The sequence below is a fragment of the Festucalex cinctus genome, chromosome 7, assembly GCF_051991245.1.
Source record: "Festucalex cinctus isolate MCC-2025b chromosome 7, RoL_Fcin_1.0, whole genome shotgun sequence".
Lineage (NCBI taxonomy): Eukaryota > Metazoa > Chordata > Actinopteri > Syngnathiformes > Syngnathidae > Festucalex > Festucalex cinctus.
Window position 1 is genome coordinate 15,609,920 of NC_135417.1, and position 22,310 is coordinate 15,632,229.

General features: G+C 41.9%; 1 long non-coding RNA gene across 1 annotated transcript in view; it reads right to left on the reverse strand.

The window, feature by feature from the left end:
* Positions 1–22,310, reverse strand: part of LOC144021765 (uncharacterized) — a 235,404-nt gene that overhangs the window by 24,088 nt on the left and 189,006 nt on the right. The window contains exon 5 of the long non-coding RNA XR_013284174.1: positions 2,934–3,028. This is a non-coding gene — a long non-coding RNA (uncharacterized LOC144021765). The remainder of the gene's footprint in view (positions 1–2,933; positions 3,029–22,310) is intronic.

Consider the following 22,310-nt stretch of genomic DNA (forward strand, 5'->3'; position numbering starts at 1 on the left):
AGAATGGAAGGTGGGGAGGAAGGATGGGTGCTGTGGATCCCTTTGATGTGCTCATAAATTGTGTTGAAAGGAGAGCCGGCGAGAGGATGCAGCCGGCGAGCGAGGCAGAAGAGACACTTGAGGGGCAGCTCGAGTCCTTTTCGCTCGCCCTCCAGCCTCAGGTATCCTGCCGCTTCCCCGGGCTGGCTCGATTTAATATGAAATGCTAAGACAAAAAAGGAGCCCCGCTGAAAGGGACGACGGGAGCGTGGCGCCACAAAGGGCGCCACTCAACGCCTTTGAAGAGCTGCCGAGCGCACGTACACGCACAATGACCATCTTAATGGTGTCAATGAATAGGACAGCAAATATCCATGTTGCAATTAAAATTGTATCTGATTTTCCATCGAGGATTTATATTATGCGGTTCAATGGAAGACTGATAACACGCAACGTGTTTTATGTTTGTGGGACGAACGTACGTGAACAACTTTGCGATGACATCCAAGGTTTCAAAGTAACGCAAACGTACACGCTGCATAAAATGGGAGGATGGAGTTGAATTGAAAAGAAGGGATTAGGTATTTAATGTGTGATAAACATGTACTATAATAATGTGAAATAAACAAGAAGGATTGAAGTATTTGGTTGTCGAACACATCTGAGATCAATCACGAGGCTTAATTGTAATGCATACATACACACTTTATATTTTAGTGTGAGGAACTATTATGAATCTGAGGGACCAATGGATGTGAAATGACAACAATGAATTCTGTATATTTAAGAAAAAAAAAAAAAAAGTAAAATAAAGGTTTAAAGTAAAATGTGATGCATTTGTACAGCAGATATGTATTTAGGGTTTCAAAGCAGGTTTAGGGCAGGGGTGGCCAAGTTCGGTCCTCGTGAGCCCCTATCCAGCCTGTTTTCCATATCTCCCTCCTTCAGCGCAGCTGAATCTAATGATCAGCTAATCAGCAAGCTTTGCAGACGTCTGATAACAATCCTGATCATGAATCAGGTGTGTTAGTGGAGAGAAACATAGAAAACGGGCTGGATAGGGGCTTTCGAGGACTGAACTTGGCCACCCCTGGTTTAGGGGTTCAAGACAGGTTTTTAATGTAGGGTTTGGGTTTCAAAGAAGGGTTAAGATTTCAAAGTAGGGTTTCAGAGTCTGGTTAGGCCTTCAAAGTAGGGTCACAATTTTTAACAGAGGTTATGATGCAGAGTTGAACACATTCACTGCCAGCCCAGCAAAAATGCATTATTTGACGTCTTTTTCCGGCAATGGCAGTCAATGAGTTAAGATGAGATGTAACCAAAATTGACGGATTTTTAAGCAAAAATGCATTATTTGACGTCTTTTTCCGTCAATGGCAGTCAATGAGTTAAAAATTAAGCCGCCTTGACACTTGCACGATTTTGTGGCACGAATTGGCACCACTCGAGTCGTGCCAATGCTCGAACTAGTCGTAAAGTGGCGTGAAGTGTGCGTAAACCCGTCGTGACTGTGTGTCATGTCGGGGACAAAATTTTGAAATGTTCCAAATTTTTGTCACGACAAAATTTCGCGACCGGGTCGTGAACTATGCGCAACCTGTCGCGACGATGCGCCTCGTCGTACCAGTTCGTGTCAATGTGGACACAAATGGTCACGCAGTCGTGAACTCGTCGTGAACTATGCGTCAACTAGTCGTGAACTGTGCTGGAACCTCCCAGTTCATGCCCCAAAATGGCACGACTTGCCACGACAGAATCGTGTCCTAAAGTCGTGCAAGTGTCAGGCCGCCTTTAAAACGTTGTTTTAATGTGTGACTTAATGTGGTATCAAAATAGGGTTTTGCTTTGAAAGTACAATTTTGGCTTTCGAAGCAGGGTTTCAGAGGAGGGTAAAGCTTTCAAAGTAGGGTAAGGATTTAAAAGTGGGATTTAAACGTGTGAGGGGAAAAAAACTGTCAATTGTCAAAATGTGTGACCTGAGGTTTGAACGTGGTTAAGGTTTCTAAGTAGAGTTTCAATATAAAGTTTGAAAGAAAGCTTTCAAAAGGAGGATCAGTTAGTTTGCATGGAAAATTTATAGTGAATGTTTATCATTGTTTCTTTTTTTGAAGACCTTTGGTATTTGGTATTTTTAGTGCTAACAAATTTCTTGAGAACAGTGAAGGATGGATTAGACTTTAGTCGTTGCAATAATCAATGATTACCTTCGTCATGACATCCATGCATCATTTTGAGCGTGTCGGAGAAAGCCCTCATCTTTCACAATCAAAAACCCGTTTAATTGCGATGATAGTTTAACACTAATGAAATCAATGCCACGTCCCAAAAGCTTGATTAGGATCATTCGTCTGGTGTCCGAAAAGGCCGGTCCAAACACGTCCACCCCTCCCCCGAAATGTGCCACCAGCGAGTCGGCGTCGATGACACAGACGGATAACTTTGCCTCAGAGAGGATTTTCAAAGCAGACGACCTCCATCGGGCAAACTTCAATGGGCTGCCTTTGGAAAACAATCAAGCAACGTGCTCCCTCCCTGACCTTTAGCGACTGGCCGGCCTCAGTCCAATCACCGAGTATTGACATTATCTCCCCCACGCCATTTATAACCGCGTGCCTCAAAGGTCCGGTTGAAATATCAGCGCAGTCAAGTCGGGTTTTGGTTGTGTTGAGGTGGAAGACAAGGAGCGGGGTAAAAAGGGGTGATGGGCTGATTTGAGTTCGTTTCATACTGGATTAGAAATAGTGAGCCTTTGCTAACCAAAAAAGCAGCACCTAGGTATGCAGTCAAGTGAGGAGACTTTTCCATGAGCATAGTACATTCCAGGTCAATTTTGATTCAGGCCAATAAAATCTAATAATTACCTATATCAAATAATACTGCAGATCTATTCAAAATGTACTATCAGCCCGACAGTGTCAGAACAATCAGAACCAGAATCGTTCGATATTACCTACCTGAGGGAAGGCGCTGGAAGAGGTGGTGACCAGGATGTGGAGGGTCCGAGAGAAGGCCAGACATCTCTTTCACTGTTTTAGATTCCCCCATGACCCTGCAAAGACCAACAGAAGCATTTTTGGTCAGTACAGATGTAGTAGAAACACAAACAGTTCCAGAGACAGTTTCAAACTACCTTCCGATCACACATCCCCACTGTCCAACAATTATTCACATACGTAGACATGACTTTGACTCTTTTGCTGTTTTGAGATTCCCCCATGACCCTTCAAAGACCAACAAGTAGTTATGCGGGAACTTGAGCAACTGTAGTGGACCACATACAGCTCTCGGAATTCCTTCAAAACCCCCATAAAGGCTAGAGTATGCTTTAACACCATACGTTCAAACAAATTACACAATAACAAAAGGCTGCTAGCATATAATGGGAAATGTCATAGCTCGGAAATTATCACAACATTGCGTAATTAGAAATGCAGACGTTCACAGGTGTCACAGCAACTCCCTGCTGTAAATCAAACTAAAGTAAAGTAAAACTAATCATGCTGGGAAGTGGCCTGTTGCACACCAATTCATATTCTGGAGCAGCCAACACGTTTGGCTTGTTCGCGCCCCTCCAATTTGAATCGCAAGCTGACGTCATTCCAGCGTGTTTGTGTTCAGACACCGAAGCCGGCTATTGAGACTCCATATACGAGGCCCATTGTCGGCCGCTGAAAGCCGACAGCCGACTTGGAGGCTCGTCCCCCCCGCGCCCCGCCTCTCACATGCCTGCACACACATAATGGCCATTTCACAGCTCGTCTGGGAGTAATGGAGCCTGGCTGCGGCCTGCCGAGATGGATAGCCCCCAGATGGGGATGAAATGGGTGATCTGGCAGGGTTGACGAGGCCTCGAGGTGCTTTTACAGGACCCGGCCCGAGCTCGGAGGTGCGGAGGCGCGAGGATGAACATTGATTTGGACAATGTTGTCGCGTAGTTAGGCTGACGGACCAAGGTGTTCCATCAGTAGGCCTTTGCATAATGTTTGTAAACAATAGGTGCCCGTGTGCTTCCGGCTGGCACAAAGTGATTGACTACCGCTGATTTGAACTGAAAACCATGACAAAAAGTTTGGTTTGTGCTGCAACCAATGGTGGCAGAGAACTCAACTCAAGTTACTTTACAACTAGCAACAAGTTTGGCAGATGGTGAACAATTTTGGATTTAGTAACACTCCCAATTGAGGTGGAGCAACACGCGGTCAGACAATAATAATCAAAAACATATTTATTAGCTTTTGTGAAAACATATTAGTATTACTTCATCTTAATTGACCTTACCGTAAACCATGCCCGCATGACCTAGTAAACCAATCAAGACACAAGAAATGTTTGCGACGGCACGTGCATTTTGCTGCGGACAAACAAAAACAATCCAGCTCCTGGTAGTGCATTGTGTGATTATCCAAAGCCAAGAAAAAAGCAATAACAATGGTTAAACGCTGTAGTCACAGCTTGTATAAGAGTGATAGTTATTATCCTGATAAACTAACCGGCGTCCTACGGTAGTTACGGCTTGTTTAAGAGAGACACTGTCCGGATTATTCCCTTCCCTAAACCCTCAGACAACTACAAAAAATATCTGCGCTGCCCCTCCCCCCAGCCCCCATGGCCTAGGCAAACAAACACGAGAAGGAGCGGCACAAAATCCATTGAAATGTAGCAAAACGTGGCAAAAAAGCTTAATTCTTTACATTCTATTTAATTATGTAATTACTCTGATTACAGCTAATTTAAGTCATGAAGAGCAATCAACAACCCACTGATGACGATGGCAGATATTCCAAAATAGGACACTGCCTCAAATCATCTTCCGCGTCTACACGATGACATCATTAGCCAGTCACGGCGTCGAGGATTACATGACAGCGGCAACGTGAGGGAGGAGATAAAAACAAAGACGAGATGAGGAGTGATGCACTCAACCCCCCCTCCCATCCTCCTCGAGAGAATCCTTGTTATCAGGGCAACAATAGAAGGCTTAATGCCGAGACCAAGAGCTTGCTTGTCACACCTAAAGTGCTTTGCATTAATTACATCTCATCACATATGGGCTCTATTAATAAACACATTGCTTCCATAAGGCCTCGCAGGTCGTGGTCTGTGTAAAGAATCCATGTTGGGAAACACTCTTAATAAAATTAATTTGTGATGTAAGGCGAAGGGATTGTACCATTTGCAATTCTGGGTTGGGGCCTTTAATGGACTATCCCATTTTTTGTTTAGTTTTAGGGTTGGAGCAACAGTTCCATCATGACTCAAAAGGCATGTAGATGATGTGATGCCTCCGATTCATGCTAGTTTTCAAACACAAGACAAACCGACATAAGTTGACTGGACCGCACCATTTATTTTGGGGATTTGGGTGAAGAGGGGATAGTTCCTTTTGGATCCAACCAGCAAAAAGTGGAACTATATGCCGCTAGCAAAAGTGAGAAAATGATCACATCGCTGTTTGCCCATTCAGTTTGTAGTCAGAAGGCCACTTTCTGGTTGTGTATGTGAGTATGCCATTTAGAATTTGTTCGAAATATAAACTACGGGGACATCATCTTCGCGAGTAACACATCACACGTTCAAAATAAATAAGGCTCTGTTGTCCAAATTCAAAATTCTCGTTCCATTGATGCAATCATAATCAAACAGTACATAACACATTTCAGGGGGTTAATTTAACACTTAAAGAGTTCAATTCAATTCAGTTGATTATTTATTCTACAATGTATGGAAATAATGGCTAGAAGTGCACCTTTATCCAGATTTGCACCAACATTGTCCACGTATACTGTACTGTAAGTTATCCCTGCATTTGTGAGCATGTGTGTATCTTTTAGCCAAGCGTAGATAAACAGCGGAGACAAACATCAGTTTAATGAGCCGTCCCTGTAGAGTCCCTCTACATTCAATTAAGCGCCGAGATAATTAATCGGGCCGAGCCGCTGGCTGGCGGATGGCTAGCGGGAAGCCAGGTGGTCTTACGGGGAGGTAGGTGTATGTGTGTGTGTGTGTGTGTGTGTGTGCATGCATCGACTATGCAGGTTATAAAACCGAGACAGAGAGCCTCACGATAGACTTCACAAGCGAAAATTGGCACACAACGCATTCTGCTAACAGTGCACGCTGGCCATCAATCTCCACGCCACTGAAGGCTGAGACTCAGGCGAACACCTGTACTGTCTCAAGGTGGAAATCGAGTAGAATGAAAATTACATTAGCATTATTTTTAGACTGAATAAACTATGAATTATCGTCATGGTTATTACAGTAATGTGCTCCGAGGTGTCCTGTTATTGAGGAGCAATCAATCGGGGTGGACCCAGTGCATACAAAAAATAAATAAATAATAATAATAATAATAATAATAATCACAATAATAATAATAATAATAATAACAATAATAATAAATGGATGTACGGATGGGAAAACATGTTTTATCATAAATGATAATCAAATGACAGATCAATACACGGTACATATAAGTATGGATAGGACCCCGCATTCATTATTATTTTTTTTTAGAACAATTCCAATCATTTAGTCCTGCAGTTAAAAAATGCTGGAAAAAAAAAAAATCTTTAACTCAGAGTTTCTCAGCCTAAAATATACTGTACTTCATGTTTTCAACATTATTCATAATATATATTGATTTGAAATAATAAAAAAGTAAATCAATGAATGAAATACATCCATTTCAAAGAGTATTTGATTACTGACATTAATATCAATAGTAATTTTGTAACATTATTTTATGGTAAGAATAATTAGATTTTTTTTGGGGGGGTGAGGGGGCAATTTTTAGGTATTTCTGCATGCTTTGAAAAGAAAAAAATAGTGCCATCTAGTGGCAAATACAAAATTGAAATCGGGCAGTCCACATTGAAATAGGAACATTAATAATTTAATTTGTTTGCAGTGGGATAAACGAGAGGTAAAACGTGGCATTTTGCTGCATGCTTTGAATGAGAAGTAGTGCTATCTCTTGGACTAACATAAAAATTACAACTTCAAGGCCAGAAGTTCTAATTGGTTTTGTAACGTTGAGGTTTGTGATAAGATAAATTTGGTATTTTTAATGGGTTTCAATGGGACTCTTCTTGTGTTGCAAATTACAGTATGTGACAATTGGCTGCATGCTTTGAAAGAGTAAAAGTAGTGCCATCTGGTGGAAAAATGTATAATACAGAAAAATCTAACAACTTCAAATTAATATCTCCCCATTAAGGATGAAATTATTTTAGGTGAGAAAAAAAAAAAGTTAAATTAAAGAAATATGGCATTTTCAAATATATTCAAAGGATATTTTGCTGCATGCTTTGAATAGGCAGCAAATCGCCAAAAAATCTTCAAATAATCTTAAACCTACATTTTCATTAGATATTAATTGACTTCAAGCAAATCCATTATGGCGGCGTATAAAGGCAGAACTGTCCAAATACTTCCGGATGTGACTACACGAAACACACGCGCACACACACGCTTTCATTTTCCTTCCTTCTTTGCCAGCTTGTTATGCAGATTCTCGGATTTGCCTCCTCCAAGACAGATACACACAAACACACATGCACAACGCACACACACACACACACACACACACACACACACGCGTTACGTCTGTGCCTCCCCAGGGGCAGTGGGGAAGGGCAGAGCGCGGATGGAAATGAATGCAGCCATGTTGCAAGTGGCAAATCTGCATCTGTAATTACCCACAGAAACGCACGGGGAGCTTTCTTCTTCTTCTCCTCCTTCTCCTCCTCATGCCCTCACTCGTCTCTTCCCCACCTCTTCCTCCTCCTCCTTCTCCTCCTCCATGTCTATCTCCCACCGTCTTCCTCTCAAAGGCTTCTTAAGTGTTGCTCGGTGGGCCAATTAAGGTGAGTAGCAGTGTGGGTCTGTGTGTATACAGTACATGTGTGCGTGTGTACGTATGTGCGTGTGCTCATGCATGCATGAGTGCATTTATGCATGCATCAAACACCTTGCGCAGTCTTGCTTATGTCCACACTGTCTGTGTTTGTGTCTGTCTTGCCGCACAAATGTATTTCCGTGTGTGCGCGCGTGTCATCTCTTTGTGTCTGGCTCGGGTCATATTCATGTGTTTGTAAGTGTCCCCTCAGGCCGATTACAGCTCAGCTGTCTCGTGAAATGGAACAATATTCTCTGACAATTTCTCTATATATCTATATAGATATTCCCAAACATATATTCACTTTATGCGATCTAGCGGACGCTCTTCTTCAACACGGCAGCCGTGATTCTGAGCGCAGTACATCATGGCATATCATAAAGTTTCGAGAACTATAAAGGAAGTTTTCCCTTTATACGACACAGAGTTCCTTCCCTTCTGAGCAGCACTTGACTTGTAAAACAGTCGTTAAATTTGACACTTGCACTGTTGTCCATCTAAAAAACAAAAAAGGTCCAAGCGGGGACATACAAACAGCCTAAAAAAAAACAAAGCAAAAAAATAAGGATACAGTTATTATTATTATTATTATTATTATTATTATTATTATTATTATTATTATTATTATTATTATTATTATTATTGTGGGAATGCTTCACAGTTGGCCTTCTGAGAAACTTCTGTTGGAAAATGTTAACGTTTCGTTTTCATAAAATGATGAATGGCACTTCATTTATGTTGCAGTTTTACACCTTAGAAGGCTCTCAAAGTGCTTTACATTCGACTACTCATTCACCTAATGACACAGCATCAGGAGCAACTGCGGAGGGATTCAGTATCTTGCTCAAGGATACGTTGTCGTGGTCACAATGGGATGGGTTTGAACCCACAACTTCTGGGGTTGGGAGACGGCCACTCTACCACTGAGCCATGCCCCCCAAGATAGAAAGGAATTACTGTAATCCTCCTCCATCATAGAGGTTACATTCCAGACCGCTCACAATCAGTGAAATCCGCAATCTAGTAATACCCGATTTAAATACTCTCAAATAATTTATGATTATTATTTTTTTTTAATAACATTCACGACACTTACTTTTTTAAGGTCGTTAAACACACTTAATCAACCGATCTCACAATCTACACAAAAAATATTACCCAAAAATGTACATTCTTATATTAACCTATAGCTGACACTTTCTGTAGACATAAAAAGCAGGATGAGAGCAGATGACATTAAATAACTTTCAACAAAAACTAGGCTGTGTTGAAATACCGTACTTCCTGTTTTGTTGTCCTTTTAAATTTACACTGCCTCAACTGAAACAAGAGTGCTGCCATCTAGTGGTCCACCATGGAATTACACCAATGTAAACCAGAGACCAACATCTAACTTTGAACTGAACAAAAACAAATCTGCAAAATAATGGGAGTGTAAACCTCAAACCTGTCATGGAGGGTTATTGTATATGTATTTGTTTATTATTAAACAACGGTATAGCCTTATTTAAATACACAGAGAAAAAAATATGAGCGTTCCCCTCTAACGTATTGTTTAACTGTTTTGCATATTAGTTAAAATAACTGAATGAATTCCCAGAAGATCAATTTGAGGCTTTCTACTGATTACAGTGTGTTACTCTACGTGTGATACTGTCCCTGTGCAATATATTCTCACCTTCAGTGTGATGTGCGACGTTGGATATTAACATCATTTAGCTCATCTCACGATAAAGCGAGCACATCGGCATCCAGTGGTGCATCCAAACATTTACTTCGCCAATTGTTATTCATCACAATGTTCTCCCTGTGCATCCAGATAGGTGATTGGAGGAGAGGAGGGTGGGGTGAGAGTTTACAATGGAGGTGGGAGGCGGGGGCTATATAAGGAGCAGGGAGAAATGAAGGAGAGACGATGGCAGAGGAGGAACATGCCATCTAAGTGGTAATTGTATTTCATTTATTTGAGCAAAATGTGTAATAACACTTGAATCAATATCATTGGTGTTGAACAAGAGGCTTTTGCCGCTTGGCGAGGGCCGTGAATATTTATGCGGGCTGATTAAATCATGATGTAACGGATATTAAAGAGACTCAAATGGAAATAAACCGCCTTTAAATAATTAGTGCCCTCCCTCTGTTAACCACTTGGAGCTGACGTCCTGCCTGCCTGCCTTCATTGTTCCTGTCCTAGATGCAATTATTGTACTAATAGCTTTGTCTATGAATATTTCATCTGTAATTCGTTGGGCTCAAACCATCAAAGCTCAGTGCATGACCACAGTTCAGCGAGCACCCGTGGTTAGCTTCTTTTTAAACTTGCTTTAATTCACCTTACTACACTCGCGGGGATTTCACATGCTTTGACGACGAGGCGCTCTAAAACGGCCATCCCAGCGCGAGCTCCTGTCCATACGCTGGACATCACTTCCGACTGTCCCTCTCGCCTCCCCCTTCTCGCTGTTCCGCCTTTCTCAACATGATGTGCGCACACTCAATGCCATCAATGAGGCGCTCTAGAACGGCCACGTCAGCATAATAAGACGCACTGTTGAACTGTAGGCATAGCTGGCTAGCTAACCTCACATTGCAATTGTATTGTATTTCATTACTTAAAATTTTCACGCAGCATAAAAATGTGTTCCATATTAAACATATAATACTATATGCAGTATTCCAATTTGTAATGCACCTTGTCACAATATTGCATCAATACTGTAGCAAAGTTCACAACAAAAAATGCTAAAAGGTGAGAGCGAGAAACTCCAAGGCCTTCGAAGAGACTGAACAGCGGCCGCCATCTCCGCCCGGCTTCCTGTCAGCATGTCGTCTCGTGACACGCTTCAATCATTCTTTATTGAGCCCCGCGGTCTCGCTCGTGTTCCATCCCTCGCTCTGCCTGTCTCGTTGCCACCCTCAATCAGTTATGTTGTTGCTCACGATCAATAATCAATTTCCTGGAGGAAGGAACGGGCGGGGGGTTCTCTCGCTGCCGTTTCGGGTTCTGGCTGTCAAGCTGTGACCTTATGGAAGGATAATGGCGAATCCAAGGAGGTTGTTGGGATGAGGGACCTTTCTGCCGCTCTCCGTTGACAGGCGGCAGGGATTGAAGAATGACCTCCAATGTATTCATGGGAGGGAAAATTATAACCGAGACTTGAATGGTGGACACGTCTTGATTAAGGTGGAAAATACTGGACTTATGAAAGGTAAAAATCAGTTTCGAGTTTTGTCCACAAATTGTCAAAATAACGGTACAGTCATCTCTCACTCTAAAACTTTCTTCTTTTTTTTTTAAGCACTAAACTTCAACTGTACGGTAAATCAGTACTTCTCAGCTGACGAGGTACAATTAGCACACAAGTCGGTGTTTAGTTTAAGGACACTTCGGAAGAAGGAGCGCTGATTACGTCCTCAACCTAAATGCAGACCGGTACATGTATACGACTATAAATAGCACCAGAAAAAAACAAAAAAAAAGAAAATTAAATAACAACTTGACACTTGCCTGTAGTAACTTAACTTCTGGTACGGCCCTCCAAGGACTACAAATCACCTATTTTAGGAAGTTAAATATTCACAATATGATGCTCAAACAGAATGCTGGCAGAGAGAGAGAGAGAGGAGTGAAAGAGGTGTGGCGGTGATGATTTTATTATTCACACAAGGCATAATAAAACAGGCACGCTCGGTTAGCAACACTTAAACCCCCAACGTGTTGTAGCAGTTAGCCGCTAATGCGACAGCCGTGATTTGGACACGTCCTATTAATAGTGCAGGGGGGAGCTTTCCGGGCATGCTAATGGTGCCACATATTAGCTATTAATAGCGTAGCATACGAGAGACAGGTCGTGGGATGGGATTCCTGTGGTTGTGTGGGAGGAAGTTAATAACTGAGATTTTTTTATTTTTTTTTTCATGTGCGTGTACACACCTGTGGGAATGTCAAGGTGTTGGAAATACTGCCTGTGCAGAGATTGGTGTCGACTAGTCGCTAATCGTGTTTTGTTAAATTGAATGAGTTGTTTTTGGTTTCTGAATGTGAAACATTATGGCTCAGCAGGGAAAGAAAATGGCGGATCTTGGACCAGGTAGATGACAAGTCATGAGTTGAGAAACTTGTCATGGGTAAGATTATTTAAATAAATTAATTTTTAAAAGAAGCAGCTAACAAAAGATTTTGCTTATTCATTGCTACTTCATAGCTAGAAACTGTATATTTTCTTCATAGCATCACAATGGAGCACTTCAACAAAAAAACATGTTTTTTTTCCTTTTCATTTTTATTTCCCCTTGTGCAAGAGGAATATCAGTAAACAGCTTTTCTACTAGAGTATTATCTTGTGATTCCAGTGTGCTCATTTAAGAGCCTCGTGGCAACAGGAGTGTGTGTGCGTGTGCGTTTGTGTGTGCACAAAGGTGCCACTTTTCCCTCTCCATATTTTGACACGTTACCGTATCACACATTAAAACCAGACACATGACACGCACGTTGTTTGCTTCCTGTTTGGATGCTGAAGTCACTCCAGGTATCGACACTCCCGTAACAACCACCAACCTTCAAATTCCATTTCGAGGAGGGCTGATTTTGATCAAATTTAAGAAACAGTCCTCAAAATTACTAAACGTGTTGGCAAAATTTGATGACTTGATAAAACACCAAACACAAATGACTCAGAGGCCCTTCATTGGCAAACTCATCTCCGAGTTTTTGCTACCATAATTGAGCTAATTACACAAGACAAATGGATGAAGATGAATTGTTCAAAGCAGCCATTTTTGAGTCATTTTGGCTAAATTCCATGTAGGGGTCCTTCAAAGCCAACACTGTCATCGAGATTTTAAGCTAAAAATCCACATACTGGCGACACTACATTGTGAAGACTGTTTTCATCATTGGGCAAAAGTTGATGACTAGCCATTAAACACAAAACTCTATAAATCAACTCTACAAGGTCAGAGGCCTGACCAAACATCTTGAGTGTGATGAATGAATGATCCAATAGAGTGTGCATGTATTTGCGATAGGTATTGTTTTCCAATGCGTTTCTGATTCAGAGAAAAAGAAGCCAACGCAGATCTAATGAGCATGCGGCCCAGGGCACAGCGGGGAAAGTGTATTGGCCCACTAATGTGAGGAGATGGAATTATTCGAGACCCCTGCGAGACCACCTCATACCTTCTCTCTGCATCGCGCCTCAGTAATTCCCCCGGTGGACGCAGTGCGAGCGCTCCGGCCCGCAGGCCTACGACGCCCGCCCGCCCTTCATGGGAGTACAGGTAATTGATTTTTTTTTTTTTTCAAGTGTGGTGATGCTGATGGCGACAACACGGCGCGCGAGGCTGTGCGTGTTGACAAAGCAGAGCTTTACAGTACGTCGCAGTGATGCGAGTTTGATGGATTGCTGCAGAGGTGGTGGCTTGTCTTATACGAATTGAGCTATTCTTGTCATGTCATTATATAATCAATGCAGTTTACATTGGTAGGAGTGAATCAGTGGCGGGCAACACGGATAGAGGCTAACACATTGGCTCAAGTTGGTCAGTTTTAACGGGAAGACACATCACGTTGTGACAGCTAATCAGCATCAAGAATGTGCTTACTACTGTACATAACGCACACAGCACATACACTCGGCGTCCTGGTAGCCAGACGAAACAATGTACAACACCGCCAGATTCCAATGTGAGCCAAGAAGAAGCAAACTTGGAGAATGGGGAGCGAGCAAGTTGGTTTATCTGGGCAGTGTGGTAACTTGTTTACCGCTGCGGAACTGTGAGCCAAGCTAGCAATAGCATTTAGCATTAGCCAAAGTTTTAGCATAACCACTAGCCAACTAATCGACTAGCGTTCATTTTTGGCTTGGTGTGAATGAAGCAGTTAGGTTCATATCCCGCAAGCTGTGATATTTCATCTTCGGTCTGGATTTAGCATGAGAAGAAGAAGCTCAAGTAATTCAAGAATTTTTTTTATGCCTTGGATACCCGCTTTTCATGTACACTGTCGGGCAGTAGGAGTCAACAAGCCAACCGCAGCAACAATTGTTCATGATATGCACGACAGTAACGCGACGACAACACGGTGAGAAGGCCAGCCTTGAAATAAATCTTACCGGAACAAATATGGAGATCAATGACTTGAAAAGCTTTTATTTTGATTTGTTCCGGGCAGGGTGTTGCGACACAATGGCTGACTTGACTAAACTTTCCGTGTTTGGGGCGTTTTCGCCACCACAAACTGTTGCTACCAACATCAACAACACAATTTTATTCTCAAATCACGTTCAATTGCCACTTAAGGGTGCGGAAAAAAAAGAAAAAAAAAAGAGAGACTTAATCATGCTAACATATTGTACAACACCTGTTGACAAGGTTTAGCAGTGGCTCCAGCATTTAGCAGCGAGCAATTAGCGCTCATGTTCCCCAAATAGACAGGCAAGAGCCATCGGATAACTTTTCGAAGGGAGTTTAAATGATGTAAATGGCTGCGCACTCTTTGATGCTGACAGCCTGACACAGTTGCCGTTCCTATTGCTCACTTTTTAACAAACCGGGCTTACTCAAATGTGCTGTTTTCACTCCTGTGGTTCTGACGTCATTTCGTCTCTATGGAGAGACATTTGTCTAAAATCTCACTGATGTTTCTAGAAAGGAGAACTTTAATGTATTTGATTATCTAAAAATGAAAATTAGTTGGTCGTTGATTATTAAGCTCAATGTTGTTTTTTTTAACCGACTACTCAATTACGGTACTCTGTTCAATTTTCAGCAGGATACCAAAATATTCAATAGATGTAGTCCTACAACATATTTTCTCGGATTGCTACCAAATCTAAACTACTTGAGTAATCCCAAATTGAGCAGAATTTTAGATTTCCAAATTTGACGACCTACCATAAAACACGAAACCAACAACTCAGCTCCTCAAGGTCAAGACCGACTAAATGATGAAAAGGATGAATGATAAAGATTTAATTATGTTTGTTTTTCAGAATAACTGCTTCAGTGCTGCTGTCATCCGTTGGCCTATGGGGAATGACTGATTGTCCCCTGCCTTTTCTGCCTAGTAACAAGCGGCCTGGGTAATGCTGAGACGTGACCAGGAAGAATAATCTGAACTATCGATTTACATCGTCACACACTTGGGTAGCTTAATAATGAATCACAACCGACAAACGGTTTGTTACTAAAAGACAAAGTAAGAGAGTAATGTGGTATAAAAAACACCCACCCAATAGATGCTAATTGTAGTTTACAAATCTAATAAAGGAACATGCACTGACTGACCGTTTAACATATGTAGGCCTGCATAGGGAGACATGCATTATCTATGTGAGTACATGCAGTGAGTCACACCATTGATGTGTGTTTGATCGTGCGTCTTGCCTTTGAACCCACACACACGCCTAGCGCTTCGCCGTGAGTGCGTGTGTGTGGTCTGTCTAGCAGGGGTGATGATCATGTCTGCGCATTGATATTCAAATATGCCCCCGAAAAGACAAACCCTTATGTCAGGGATCAAGGACTCGCCTGGTTTCAACACAATCACTTCACTGCGCTCGCTCCTCTCATAAATAAAGCAGCGCCCGCCCCGCTACTTCATACCAATGTCTTTTAATTATTAAGACACACGGCGCCGAGGTTATCTCGCCCGCATTTGCATGTTTGCCACCATATTGTGGTGTGTGTGTGGGGAGCAACAGGGCAGGAGTGACACAAGTTGAATTGTATCGAGAAAGATGCTTTCTGATTTATAGCTTCTAGTTAGAAAAGTGTTTTTCATTCAACAACTTTACAGCAAATCCCAAAATGTTGCAATATGCAATACCAATATGTGACCAAATTGTGGTCTATGCATGGGCCGATTACAGCCTGACAGTTTACTGTGGTATGAAAAAGCAGAGATTTCAATAACCGCTAATACGGTTTGTCACCTTAATGAGCTGAGGGGACTTCTAAGCAGGGCACAACATCATCGGGTACTAGTTAGCCTGAATGATAACATGAGTAGGCCACAGCTTTGTTCTAAAAATAGCTCACCAGTGATGACATTTATTTATTTATCAATTAACATGGCACATGGTTCTTAAAGGGATACTTGACTCATTGAACCATTTTTAGCAGTGAAAAGTTCATATTTTGCTCGGAACTAATTTGATAACTTCATTATTTTTCTTGCACAATGAAGACCTTTAAAAACTATTTTTTTTCCTGTTGCTGTCCACTGATGATGACATCACCTGTGCTGAGGAAGTAGGTAACGACCAATCATGGTTCACCTGTTTTCTGGGGTTGTTCAGCAAACTGAGCCATGATTGGTCATTACAGACTTCCTCAGCACAGGTGACGTCATCATCAGTCGACAGCATGTAGAAAAATTACATGGACAGTACATGGAAAATAATAAAGTTACCACATTAATTGTAGACAAAATATTCAGGTTTTTTTTTACTGCTGAAAATGGCTTAATGAGTCAAGTATCCCTTTAATGTACCAGAATTTTTACATTTTATTGAAAAACAAAATAGATTGTGTTAATAAAAAACAAAAAAAAAATGCTATTTTTTTTATCCAAATATTTAAAAAATAAATGACTTTTATAGAGCTGTCATTTTGATACCGAGATATCGCAATGTTTTTGCTCACTGCTTTCATAACATCAGATTATTGGTAGATGCTTATTTTGGTCACATGCCACAATAAAATAAATAAATAAATAAATGTTTTAAACGTAAAAAAGCTATTTATATATATATATATATGTTGTTTTTTTTAAAGTGGCACATTGTAACTGATGTGGAGCAAATGCAGCACGAGCCACGGGTGGCAAGGTAGATCCATCTTGAAGTGCGCGGCGGCTACACGAGGTGAATTATCATTATGGCGAACACCCACGTGCACTGCGCAGTTAACGTGGTCAGCAGCATTAAGAAAAAAAAACAAAAACACAGCCGCATTTCAGCCCTCATTAATTTAACAGCGGGCGCCATTATTTGTCCCCCCACCCCGCGTTCATTAGTCAGCTGAGGCTGACACGGGGAGGCCACCCGAGCTGGGGAGGCGAGGAAGCACTAGCTTACCTGTTGCCGGATTTTTAATTTAAACGCGACTTGTCCTTGAATGTTAGGACATTGGGATAAATACAAATAGTTGGGTGGCTTGCAATCTTATTGATTTTTCTTCAAACAAAAAAAAAAAAAAGGGGGGGGGGGGGCAGTGTAACAAAGGCGCTGTTCTTCCTCTTCTGCTTTTCCCTCACACCTTTTACACACTCGCCTTAGCATATTAGGTAGAGGAATAATGTGGAAAAAAATGCTTAGCACACGAGAACATGGCCGGTGTGTGCGTGTTTATGTGTGTGTGTGTGTGTGTGTGTGTCCCCTAGGGGGTGAGCTGCGGTGGAGCCCCCTATCCCATAAATCCCAGCTCTGGTGCAAACAATCAATTTTCAATTTTAATTATTTACCATAGCCTGGCGGACAGAGGCATTTATTTTCCCGCCGCTGTCCGGATTAAAAATTAAAAATTTGGGAGATGGGAAGAAAAGGAATAGAAAGAATTCTTTATTATGCGTCGTGACGGGAGCATTCATGACAGCCCAAACGACTCAATCAGCCACTTCATAAATTTTCACACGACGTACGCACTTCAAGCCGGGCGCCATCTGCTGGGTCAGTACCACTCAGCACTTTGGCCTTGCCGCCGTGCTGACATTTCATCTGTGAACGTAATCACGCCAGCTATCACTTGTCAAGCTCGCGTTGATGCAAGCACACCGGCCCGCGATGAAATATACGCTTCGGATAAAACGCATTATGGTTCAGTACTCGCACTTTTTAAGTCCAGTCAATGCACTGAATGAGTCTTAGCTAACTAAACACTGAAACAAATTGATATATTACAATTTTAACATCTATTAACTATTCAGTAGTAGTTGGGGTAACTATTCAACACAAACTAATCACCTTCACTTGAGGTTCAACAGTATTATTAGCTAGAACACGTACTAGCCTAAATAACACTAGCATAAACTAACAAATCGGAAAACAAATATGTGCTCTAGCATAGGATGCCCAGATATCCCGTTTTGGCCAGGACAGTCCAGTTTTTGAGACTTGGGTCTCATGCCCAGGTGGACTTCGACCACCTCATTGTTTTGTCCCGACATTACGCAGGTCCTGGTTGAACAGTCACCCAAGATAGCATTCAGTATTATCAATTGATACGCATTTTTGGCCATCTTTCGCACGCAACCACTTTTGGCTTTCACGTATAATAATACATTTTCGAGAATATGGGAACATTCGAATGGCAACGTAGACTTCACGGGCTATTCGTAGCTGCATTGGAAGAGAAGCGAAAAGACAAGGCGGCCTATTCACTAAAGGTTTGCGTCGCTTTTGCACCACGCTAACCGGCAAAAATGGAGCAATCTGGGAGCGCCTAATTCACTAAACACGTGCAGATGGGGAAATCCGTCACTAAGTGCTCTGCCAACTAGATTACGTCACGATGCGCCAGTGTTATTTGCGCGTATGTAAATTAGGTAATTTGCCTACATTTGACGCAAAATATGCCCACCCCAATGCAAATGAGACTCATTGATATGTAGTGTCTAATTCACTAACGCCAGCGCAAATAGCCACACCGAGCTTGCGTGACGCAAATAACGTTTTTGGAAAGCATGTATTAACCTGCTGCAACCTCGATCTCCGGGATCATGACAGCAGTGGGTGCCATTTGCAGCACAACATCCACGGCAGATCACGCAGAGAGGAGCGAGCGAGAGAGAGAGAGAGAGAGAGAGAGAGAGAGAGAGAGAGAGAGAGAGAGAGAGAGGGTGGGGGGGGGGGATTTTTCTATGTTGTTTTTGGACACATAGCGTAACCCGGGCTGATCGGCAATGGCGGGGAGGCATTTTACGATCATTCTTACGTGCCAGATGCATACTGTACGCCCACGCCAACCTCTGAAAATATATATTTTTTAAAAACGATCGCACCAATAATTTGTACTTTATGAATGAATGACGTCGTCGTCGTCCTCTCTGCTCTGTACAGCTTAATAACAGCGTTTAATAATAAACGCTTACTCTCGGTCCAATTTCGCTTTCTGATAATGTCATCTTTCTCGCAACTGTTACGATAACTACCATGTTGTTGGCGCAAATCCATTGCCATCTGTGGTAAATCAGGTGCAAATTTGCTTCAAGTTGTCAGTTTTGTGTGCGTGTTTGCGCCGGTTTATGACTGGAGCAATATCCTAAGTGAATAGATGGGTAACTGGGCGCAGACTGCGGGTGCAGTTGTGGTGCAATATTTTGCGCTATTACCGGACACAGTGCATTCTTAGTGAATATACCCCTAAATTTTCATTTATCGTTTAAAATAACTTAAATTAACCACCATACAATTGCCAATGCCAAACCAAATGTGTTTTTTCTTCTTCTTGCTTTTGGTAAGGTTTTAAATTCATTTAAGTAATCCATCCATGTAACGTCTGTCGTACCAGCTAGCTAGCGCTAAGCTAACCTATGAGAGTCCATCCCTCCGGCCCAGCGTCGAAGTTTGCTAACTCTTTGTGCTAGCATGGCGTCAGAGGCCAACAACCTGTTTTCAAAACAGCTCTTGTCCTGTAAACAAATGTCCAAAAGTGTTTCCTTTGTCCGTTCAAAACAGTACCTTGTAAACAGCCTCTAACAAACGCATAGCAAGGAACAGACAACCTTTTAGGCGGAGTTAATTACTCACATAGAGGAGTGGGGGAAAAACAAGACGCAACACATTATTGTCTCACTTTTCACTGTCACCCTCCCGCTTGTTTATAGAAGGAGTTCTAATGTCGCCATAAATTCCGGCGAGCAAACACACGGTGGAAGTGGAAGCTTTAATGGCGATCAATGGGACGCTGTCGATGATGTCATTGGGCTTCATATAGTGTGTGCGGGTGTGTCTGAAAACACTTACCTATATAGTGTGACTTTGTTAGCACTACTCGTCTACGGAGTGCACTTTGCTCTGTGACATCATGTAAACACTACAGTATGTCACTATTTTGACTTTTGACAAAACTGGGGGGGAAAAAAAACCACACACACACAAAGGAGGCCACCCCATTGAGTTATTTTGGTATGAGGATGTAGAGGTCAGTGACAGGCACACCTGTTTACTGCAGAAGGACACATTCCATATACACTAATTGTAATCAGCGGAAATCTGTACTATTGAGAGGACATGTTAACTTTTCCTTCGTAATTCATTTTTTTCTACTGTTGGATGCATAACATGTCAAAATTCACCTGTGACATGGCTTCAAGTTGACATCAATGCAGTTAGTCGCTTTAGTGGAAAAGTCTTTAAAAGGCAAAAGTGTGGCTAAACAAGAAGATTTGATTGTCAACATTGTGGCTCATTATTCAAGTACGTGTCAATTTCATGGATACTACGGCTTCGCGCAACCTCAGGAAAAATAACTGACCGATTAAAGTATTTGGCAGACTAAAATTCCAATAACCGATTAACCGGCTAATTACAATTCTATTTGGCAGACAAAAATTTTGCAACCGATTAATTGGCCGATTAATTAAAAAAAATGAATAAATGAAAATAAATATATATAAATATTTATTTATTTTTTGTCTCTAAACGTATACAACTAACTGTATGAATTACAGGCAGAACATTTGACAGCTTTACAATGCAGTACTTTGTCGTTTGGCACAAAAAAAACAAAACAATAATAATACAAATCCACAAAAATATGTTTTGGCCAATACTTTAAAGTCATACTTGTCTTATGTTGCAATGTGTTCATGTGTGGGGAAAAAAAAACAAGAAAACAAAATCAGCAAAAATGCCGCAAAAAGAAAGAAAAAAGAAATTAAATAAAAATAAATAAAAATCAGCCCATTTTTGCTGATATCGGTCACTTCTATCTGCAGGCCAATTAATCATTGTAGCACTTTAATAAACTGTATCTATTCTATTTCAGAACCAGAAATGTTTGGTGCATTTTGTTGCTTCATCAAGTTAACTGTCTTTCACATATAATACAGTGTAACATAAATATATAACAATCTAAATAATATAATAATAATAATAACACAACATACGTATACATAAGAAATAAAAAATCTAATATAATAATAATTCACATAATAATGGCATTATGTGCAGTTTGCATTAAGTGTAATTATTGTTATTCCACCTCCCTCCGTCACTGCACGCATCTTTGTGTATGTTTGGCAGAAAAACAAGAAAATGGACTTCACTGTCAAGTATTGACGGATGAAGGTTTAATCCATTTACTGCTATGCTAATGTACTTGAACCTTACACAGCACATCTCCAAAGACTTGCCGTGTCAAACTGAGGTCGATCAGTTAGAGTCCAGTAGCTAGAAGCTCCGTTCCGAGGCCTCCCTCAGCAGCAGCCCATCATGTCGGCATAAGGCGTATTACAGCGGACGCCAGGCTACACTTTCGTCAGAACGAGGGGGCCGTGACACCTGGAAGCAGCAGTGAAAGCGGAGGCGGTGAAGGCTTGACCTCCCTCTCCGGCCCCCGGTCGGAGGCCAGGTCAAGTGTTTGACCTCGGGGGCCCGGTCGGGGGCGGCGGGTTATTGAAAGCCGTTGACCCCGGCGACAGGCCACTTGACCCCGCTTACCCTTGGGCTGGGAGAGCTCGCCACGGTCCGGCAGTTGCAACCGGCCCACGAGCCACGGGGTAAGGAACGGTCAGGGCCGAACAAACGAGGTCAGGGCGTCGGCGCCGGGAGATTTATATCTGCCTGTGAAGTGCTTTCCGGCCCTGGAGCGGCGGGCCCGGGCTTTCTTTGTGTGATGAATGATGAATTTGTGCAACCTTGCCACGGAGGTTTTTGCACTTTGACACGGCGAAGAAGGGCTTCAAGTGCAAAATACGGAAGGGAATCAATAATCATGGACGTCAAGTGCTGTAGATTCTCAACACTGACATTTCATTTCTTTCCCGTTTCTTACCCTAGTTTTATCCTATATTGTTTGGCCTCTCTATGCAGCACAACATTTGAACGTGCTTAGTAATAGACTTGTGGATATTGTGATAGTACGCCGTGTGATTTCTTTATTATTGTAATCCTTTCATACTATGTCGATATAAAGAAAAGAAAGTGGCCAAGCGAATATGTGCAATATTCATGTATGGTGTTCCACCTGGTTCAATTCTGGGGCCTCCGCTGATTTTATTGTATTTGTGCCCCTGCACCTCCACAGTGGTAGTTGTTTTTAAGTGTTCTATTAATATGGAGTATACGGCAGAAAGCATACCAGATATTTTATTTTTTCTAATGTCTTTACCAAGGGTGGGCTTTGGCCCCGCCGTTAACGGATGCCCGCCTTTTCGGCGAGTGCCCACATTTTCAAGTGCATTATAATGCGAAGCCTTGAAAAAAAA